Source organism: Styela clava, chromosome 1 (genome assembly GCF_964204865.1).
Source record: "Styela clava chromosome 1, kaStyClav1.hap1.2, whole genome shotgun sequence".
NCBI lineage: Eukaryota > Metazoa > Chordata > Ascidiacea > Stolidobranchia > Styelidae > Styela > Styela clava.
In genome coordinates this window covers 24048996-24058467 of record NC_135250.1, presented here as the reverse complement: position 1 = coordinate 24058467, position 9472 = coordinate 24048996, and the positions used below count along the sequence as shown (strand labels likewise).

At 35.8% G+C, this 9472-nt stretch overlaps 1 pseudogene across 1 annotated transcript; it reads right to left on the bottom strand.

Moving 5' to 3' along the window:
* Positions 1–1494: 1494 nt before the first annotated feature.
* LOC120325391 (cytochrome P450 2J3-like) lies at positions 1495–9244 on the bottom strand (annotated as a pseudogene). Its single transcript, XR_013477540.1, has 9 exons — positions 8582–9244; positions 7662–7806; positions 7131–7227; positions 6496–6605; positions 5788–5909; positions 5014–5135; positions 4400–4544; positions 2608–2771; positions 1495–1889 (listed from the first exon to the last, which is right to left on the bottom strand). The product of XR_013477540.1 is annotated as a cytochrome P450 2J3-like (transcript).
* Positions 9245–9472: the final 228 nt, after the last annotated feature.

The following is a 9472-nucleotide window of genomic DNA, read 5'->3' as shown; positions in this document are numbered from 1 at the left end:
TTTCAACGTATGTACAAGCTACTGTGTAAACGAAAGTACACTAACTGTTTGGTTAAACTAGGAATAACCTTATCGTCATATTACTTGTGCTTGTTTCGCTTCTCTTCTTTTATTATTTTCCGGGTACCGCATTCTATGAATAATTATGTGCAAGCCCACAATTTCTTTCAGTCCATTGCGTCGCTGCAATTAGGTTAGCATTATCGGCTTGACTCGTGTCAAATGTCACAAGCCGATGTTGTGACATGCGAGAAACACTAATGTAATATGATGCCAGAACATTTATGCATAAATAAATTGTCCATTTTGGACCGAAAGTATTGGATAATATTGCAAAACTATATCAAGTTTTCAAAATATACTAATTTGATTTTTATACCGTTGGAGAGTGTCGAATTTTTTGGGAACTACACCTCTAAGTGACCGCTTACTTTAAAAAGGTACTGCCGAAGTACCGAGATGGCGGACACCGGAACGTAGTATGTGTACCAGGTTAGGCTATAATTTCATTCCAATTTCCCTTATTTTAGTTCTATTACGAGTTCGGGGAATAGCCAAGTGACTTCCGTAGTACTTGTACCTGAAATTATGGCCTAGCCTGGTACACATACTATGTTCCGGTGTCCGCCATCTTGGTTCAGATACTTCGGAAGTACCTTTGAAAGCATGCCTTGTACGTAACTTTTTTTTTTTTTTAGATCATAAGTTGAGATATATAAAATCTTTCGATAATATTTGAATTAAGCTTTAAAATTCAGAACTATAACAAAATTGATGGTTGTTGCTGGAGAATGCGAATTCATTTCTTCATGCTATCTGTTTTATGTTAATACCAAGGATTCATCTATAACTCTATGTACGTGTTGATTAAGTTTTTCAGTCTACTTATGTACCTACCTACCTACGAACGCCTGCAACACTGATACTTCTGTATATATCTAAATTGACCTACGCTCGGTGCTGGATTAAAAATGCACGATTTGAACTAGTTATGTTGAGTTGGTGCTGTAGCCGTGTTTTTAAATGTTTCAAAAGTCAGTATCAAAATCATAATTTCACCGTACTCAGGATTTCAAACTTTGAAATTTTATAATAGAATGCTCGACAACGCCAGGCAAATGCTTTCAAATTGAAATTTTGTCTTGTCGAGATTGAAGAGTTATATAAGTCTCAAGCCGAAGCTAGATCCAATTTGCACCAGTGAAGTCCAGGAAACCATACTGAATACGTAACCAATTAATGAAGACATATGATCTTCACCAATAATTTTACTTTCCAGTTGCAGTTATGGATTTTGCAGTGAGCAAATACGGCTATACTCCAGATGGCAGATTTAAATCATTCTGCAAGACCATGTGCATGTGACTAATGAAACTAATGAATGAAACTAATATTTTTGTGTATAAAATTGAAATGTTAAACTGACTAAGCGCAGTGTTTCCGGGAGTTGAAGCCAGTTCCAGAATAATCCTCATATAAACCGAAGTCTATAAATATCATAGATTGAAACTCATGATTTTATTCAAGTCAATGATGTATTTAATTAATCTCAATGCAAAGTAATTCACCAATTAGCGTTTTTCAAAATTCACCTCAAAATCTTGGGCTTTGTACGTTATAACTTTGAACACACCAACATCAAAAGGCGGGAGGGTCTCGTTAGGTTTGCGTGCAACTCTTAGTTTCTGAACAATTCCTGTTAAAAATATAAACACCTCCATCCTTGCCAGTTGTTCCCCCAGGCAATGTCGAGGGCCGATGGAAAATGGTATCACGTGATTTGATTTGTTGAATTTTCCGTCACGGTCGAGAAATCTCTCGGGACGAAATTCTCTCGGATTTTCAAATTGACAAGGGTCAAAATGAACTGACCAAATGTTCGAACATACCTAAACACAAAATCGGAATTACATGTATACAAGAGAGCAATGCTTGAATTTATGGACTATGAGGCAAAATAGAAGTAGTATCAAATCTTTACAGCACCAGTCTTCCGTAACAAAAACTCGCGACATAGCAGACCACCCGATCGCGCAATTTGTTATGCTCAATTGTTTAAAAAAAGGAATTTATTAAAAAAAAGGCACTACCTATTTGAGATTGACCATGCAATAAAAATTAGTTTTTCTAATACAGACAAAGAAAAAATTTGTTCAAAAACCGATGAGTATTTTTAATTGGCGTGGTGAGTGAAAAAATTGATATGCTACGTCATTACACAAAACGTGTAGATGCAAAATGAATCCCATAGATAGAGCTCCAAAAAATGTTTAAAAAATAAAAGTAATAGTCCTCTAGAGACAGGCTAATTTTTCTAAACAACAATAACAATAAGAAGAAAAGCTAAAAATATCAAGAATACCAACAACATAATAAAAAACGATCCATAAGTCCACTTGGTGTCCAACAAGATGAAAACAAACAGTTCTATGTTGCCTCGGAGTTGATACACAAATTACCGCACATACGAGAATTACCGCACCAGTACTGAATTTGTTTACATTGATTGCACATGCAAGGCATGAAAAAGACCTGATCACATATCTTCCTGTCGAATTGTGTTCGACTAAAACACTAGCTTTAACGTAAATCATTAACGAAACTCACCGTTGTATTTTTAGGGATATTATAACCTTTTAACGTCGCATCCTCGTTTGTTTTATGAAATACACTCAAAGGTATCAGAGTTCGATGTCGCATAAGTTCTTGTATAAATGCACAAGTGTACGGCATATCATCTCTGTGCTTCATGGACGGAATTCCATCTTCTCCTAATGGATAGATCAAAGGGTAAATACAATACGAACAGTACAATAATGAATTCTATATATTATTTGACATTATGCAATGGTATATATACCGATATATATATATACCTGATGTATTTTCTGATATACATATATTATATAGTTGAATATTTCTATACAATTTGCTGACTTGGTTTGTCAATCTACCGCAAATCGTGATAATTTGTAAATATTCTTTCCGGCTTGGACAAAAAAAAAATTATAGTAAGCGGTTGGCGCATTTGTTAACGCATTTCTAACAGGGATGGGCCGGGATTCGGATCCGGACTCGGATTCGAGTCGAATCCACGCATTTTTTGGACTCGATGCGATTTCGAGTCCACGTCATTTTTACCGAGTCCATAATCAATTCTGTTTTTACTAATTTACGCCTATGTTTGTACTTTTGCCTCTAGAAATCCCACTACATGTACCTGTGCATCGTGTGCATTATAAACACTCCTAATAAAACGACGACAGATATCTAGATAATATAAGAGGCAAGTTAAAAACTATTGATCGCTTATAACAATGATGTTGCGCCAGTCGCCTTCAAACTATCTATTCTTTTTGGTATACACGTGGTACACAATAAAATATGTGTTATTGCAATATTTTTGAGTTTTTGATTCGCGTAAAAATGGAACATGCTCTGGATCCACAATCTCATCAATACTTCTTAAATCAAGTTTATTGCGTGCAATCCTTTCGCTAAAATGGCAATGGAAAGCATGGAGAGTTTTAGAACGTTTACATGATCTACTAAATTGCAAGCAGATGTACCACATTGTATTGACGACGAGTGGCATTTCTCTACCATATGCGCACATGACATAGTAAATTTACGGTTAGAAATATCTGGAATTATGGGAAAGCATTGTAGTCGAAAGCTTTTTATTGTTCATATTGACATGTAAGAATTTCTGAATAGCCGCCCAGAATTGACGCAAGGTGGGCTGAAAATCCAGTTCACAGCCAAGGCGCACATTGACCCACCTTTACGTTTGTATTATGGCCGCCAAAAAGAGAAAAATTATATATTTAAAATGATTCAACAGCTATCTGCCGAATCATTAGGCAAAAAATATGAGCTACGACGTATGTTTGTGAGCGCACGATGCTGTAGCATGGTCAAAAACACGTTTTTCTGCGTTTCCATTATGACGTCACGGACTCGGCAGATTCGATTCGAGTCCTTGACCTATTACTCGGATTCGTCGAATCTCTGTAATGCCGGACTAGTCCTATCCCTAATTTCTAATTGTCCTGCGGGGTTTCGCAAGTTCGAATTCCACGAGGGATGAGTACGCGCAAGCATAGGGTGATTAACGTGAACATCGACCGGCTACGGCTTCCTCTGCAAGAGGTTCATATTGGAAACAAATACCTGTGTAACTGTTACTCGACATAGACTGGTAACCACCGAGGTTCTCATTTTTACAATTTACAGAGATGTCCGTTGGTTCCCCCACGAAAGAAAATGAAAATCCTATCTTATATCACCGAGAAATGGAGTGCGCATTGGCTGCTTATATACAGTAATAAACAAAGTTACATTTTCTAATACACCCATTCTATATACAGATTCGGTGCTTTACGACCATTAATCTCACCCAAAACGTTCTCAATCTCCTTTGCAATTTTTTCTTGGTATTCTGGATAATTGGCAAAGCACAAAATTGCCCAACGTAAAGTATTCGTTGTTGTTCCCGTTCCAGCTTCGAATAAATCCCGGATATATTGGATTAGCTGGATATTCTGATAATAAACGTTTTAAAATGACCAAAAATCAAGATATCAAAAAATATCGTTAACCCCAGCATTAATCCTTTCGTATATTCAATTATCTTCAAGGTCAGTGTACAAAATACTACATTTTATGATAGCTCAGGTTCAAAAGACACATTTTCGAAAACTATTGAAAAAAAAAAGAATGTATTAGAAAATACGACATCATCTATTTGAGATTAACCGTGCAGTAGAATTTAGTTTTACTTTTACTGACAAGTAAAAAAATTTTTTGTAACGGATGAGTATCTTTGAATGGCTTTGAGAGTGAAAAAAGTAAATGGTTACGTTAAAAAAGAGAATTTTTATTATTTGGAAATATAGGCAAAATACCATTCAATATATATTTAAAATATTTATCTTACCCAAGAATACAAGATTAAAATTTTTAGAATCATTGACAATATTCCTTATAAATATGCCGGAGTACTACACTTACATTAAAATTTGGGTCATTCCTATCTCTTGACCTCATTTCTTTGAGAAAAGCGTCAATAAAATCTCGAATATCATTTTCATCAAAGCTCGATTTGTGTTCTTCGATGATTTCACGTATATATCCTGTAACAGTATTTTATGCATATTTACCTAAAGAGCTGAAAATTTGATATTTACAACGAGTCAATTGATGAATACATGTGTAGTACTTATAGAATAGTATTTCATGTATGTTTACTCAAAAAGAGGTCCCGAACCATCGACTAAAACTTACCGTCGATTATCGTAAAAATTTGGCGCAATGGGTGCACAACTGTCCTCAGCGCCGATTTGGAAAACGTTTCAGACAGAACAAAACTTTTTTAAGAAGCATTCTTGATTACTAAAACTTTCAGCAACATACACAAACAGAAGTTGACAAGAAAATTTTATTTTATAAATTATCTTCAGTTTCATAGAATTGAGAAATTTATGGGTTCCGATTTTTAGTCACCCATACCAACACAACAGGTGTACGAAGTGTACTTCAACTCCAATGTTGCGTCACTACGTGTTGAACAGTGAATTTTCAACTAGAAATATGCATTCCATCAACCATCATAGAAGTGTTCGGTAAACGTAGGCTCGCTTTCCTAAAGCGGACCACATCCAAATTTGTTTGTGACCCTTCAGCAGGTGAGTTGGGAAACTCTGGTTTCGGATTATAACTGAATTATATATATGATAATAAGTCGGTATAAATAAATAAAAACTCAATACTAGCAATATATATCACCTGTAAGTTCATCGACGCCATCCATAGCACGCTTCAATGCTCCACGAAACGGTGGTATAAATCGGAGTATGGGAGGGATTGACATCACAGCTAACATTTTAGCGTCGGATGTGTTCGCAAAGCTGGAAAATTGATAATTGAAAAACACAAAACCACATTTATGGGAAATCAGATCAATATTTTTCAATCTACTGAATACGAGTTACTAATGGAAGATGCTGAGTTGAATGTTGGCAACAAGCTTGTAATTATTAGCTATTGCCCCAATGGTTGTTACACTGTTTGAATTTGCAGGTTCAAATCCCGTAAAGGGTTATTATGTGAGCCGGAATACGTGAATTTTGCGACGACGCAGTTCGCTACGACTCCAAACTAGAAGCAAACGACTTCGACAAAAATTCTGACTTTCGACTGCATCTCAAAAATCCGTAAAAATTAAATTTTGATAGCAAAAACGTTTGCGATTGGAATACTGAGTGAACCTAATGGTTTTGGATTTTATGTCGGAAGTTACGACTTTTCGCCAATAAAAGTCTGAAATTGAAACTCCGACTCTCAAATTACGACTCCGAAGACTTTGTAATTGCGAATATATCTCCGATTTTTTTATTAGAAAAACACATATATATAAAACTCTGCTGCCCTGATTTGGTCAAATAGTTACAATGCATTAAAATATGATGGGAAGTCAATAACGGTTAAACTTACAACATTGCTAAAATTTCCAGCATACGGTGAAACTTCTTGTCTTCATATTCAAATCTTGATCCGAATACAATTCGACAAATGATGTTAGATACAGCCAAAGTAATTTTACTCTGAACAACAAAAAGGATAGCAATGCTCAAATATATGGAAACGACGACCAAAACGAAACATTTTACGCAGAAGTTCCCCAAAAAATCGAACGAACGAAGTTGGAACTGTGTAACAGCTACCGCAATTTAGCAGTTCCTGTACCGATACACGAACTGGCTTTGATTTCCCAGCTCCTGTGGCGATGATGGCATCGCACATGACAAGTTATTTTAATGACGTCACTAGACAATATTTACAAGTGAAGACCGAATCCCATAGGATCCACAGAAATTTGAAATGAATGAAACTAATAGCCCTCTAGTAACAAATAAAATTTTAAACCACTGGAAATTCAAAGCAATTGGTACGGAAGTTTTTCACAGAACAACAAAAAAATAAATACCGCCAACAACAACACAATAACTAAACGATCCATAGGCCCATTTCGTGTCCAACAATAGGTAAACTGAAAGTTTGACTCGGTAGGAAAAGATGGGTAAGACATGCAACCAACGTGAACAATAAAAAATGAGTCATTTACATACATGCAGGCTATTATTGTTTTTCGAAGTCAGACTTTCTACCAACAATTCAGTTTCTTCAACCACATTTCTTTCCATTCCTTTCTTTCCGACACCAAATCTGAAGGGAGAAATGAAAACACAATAAATTTGTAGCATTTGTATTTTTGCGAAATAAAACTAAGACAGATAAGGTCCAAAATATTCTTCATTAAATGCAAATTACGAAACATCGTTTTCCTACGGGGAACAGGTTTGTGCCACAATCCAATATGAAACTAATTTCCAGTTTCATAGGGTCAAGAAAGCTCATCCAATCAAAACAGTTTAATTAATTTTGAAAGCGTATGATCATTTGGTTTGTATGAAATGATAACTTGAATCTTGTTCATTTAAAAACCGAGGCTAGGAATCCGAGCTGAACCTGAAATCGAAACACGATATAAAATTCTTCATATATATTCAGCGATTACTGATATAAAAAAACGAACCAATGCACGCCTGTGTTCGGCTATACATTTTGTTTCACTGTTGAATATTTAATTACATATTTACCCTCGCAGAGTCATTAGTCCAAATTTTCGTAAGATTTTCACTCCCGGCCCATAATCTCTTGCGACAACACCTCGTCCTTGTGCGATTATTTTAAGAAAAAGTTATTCGGTCGACCTGAAAACGCTTCTCCTTGCTTCAAAAATGCCTTGAAAGAAAATTGTTAAATATAGCAACATTTGGCGGAGATTTTACAGATTTAAGTTTCCCCATAGATGATCAGCATCCTATAAAAACATGAGAGTAATGCTTCAATAAATATGGACACGAACGCTAAAACGATGTAACATCAAATCTTTTGCAGCATCAAGACCGTAGACTTTCATACTTGACCTAACCAACAGATCGCTGCGATCGTGGAACCGCCACATGGTGCGCAATATTTTTATTTTGATGGCGTCATCACACAAAACTTCGAATGGAAAAACGTATTTCATATAGCCTACGGAAATGTTTGAAAATTTAAAAGTAATAGCCCTCTAGCGACAACAACAATCGTTAAATTAGATTAAAAAAAAATTGTTAAATCGTTAAATTTCAAAACAACTGGCCCAGTAGGAAAACAGTCTTTTTTCGCAACAACTAGAAAAGGAAGATATTACTGACAAGAACAACAACATAATAACAAAACGATCCATAGGTCCATTTCGTGTTCCTTGGAAGAAAATTGTTCAATATAGTAACATTATTGGAGGCATTTCGTGTTCAATAAAGCATACAGTATGAATGACCTAATTTGACAGCATATCGCATCGTCTTTCTATAACACACGCGTATAGTTACCAGAAGACCTTAGGCCAATAACATGACTTGTACTGTGACATAGTCATGAAAGCCTGAGAGATTTTTTAAAGCGTTACCCTTTTGTGGTAAACGGACAACTATCTTCAACTGGGCCTATGTTGTAAAAATATTCTTTTTACCTCATTTATGGTGTCGAAATCATTCAGTATCACCCAGTCTTTACGTCCAATTTGAACAGACATGACGGAACCATATTTTTTCTTCATTTTCATGAAATCATCTGCAAGATTATTCTCCAAAAACGGTGCATAACCAACTAAAGGTAGTCCATACGGCCCTGGTGGAAAGTTTTTCGGCCTCTTTAAAATATACCAGCATAAGCCGAGTACCGGTACTAGCAAGCCAAAAATGACTGTTAGGCAATCACAGGAATCCGTCCACGACATGTATTTTCCTTATTACACTATTTCCAGTCAAACTGTTCTCAGTAATACCGCTGTCTATATAACTGAGACCCTCTGCTTTGTTTGCTGTGTTCATGAAATGTTTGCAGCTGACCAGCGCGAAGGGCAGTAAACGCAGAGGTCAAAATAAAATTATAAAATGAACGCTGTGAGATTGAAACTTATTTGCCATGATTAAAGCCTTTAGGCTTAGCTTTTCCTGCTAAACTCATAAAACTTTTTGTTGATGTCCAAGAAGTAAATGCGGGGGTCAAAATCAAGATGAACGAAGAGAGATTGAATATACCCTATCTGTTCTTGTTCACATAGGACTAATTAACTTAAACATAAATTCAACAAGCTCACTAAGCCAATGACTAATAGCATGACTTCTCATTAGCATTTGTACCTCGCATACATAAAATAATTTACTAATAGAGAGACTGCCTCCTGTGTGATTACTCGACTGCAACGACATAGCCTATGGCATTTCAATTCATTGCAAAATTTCCTTCATGTGTTTTTGCACTGTTTGCAAACGTACGCATGTTCGCTTCAGATCAATCAGTCCTTAATTTGTGCAAAACAACGTTAAAGGAAAAAACGAATTCTCTCGAATATGAACCG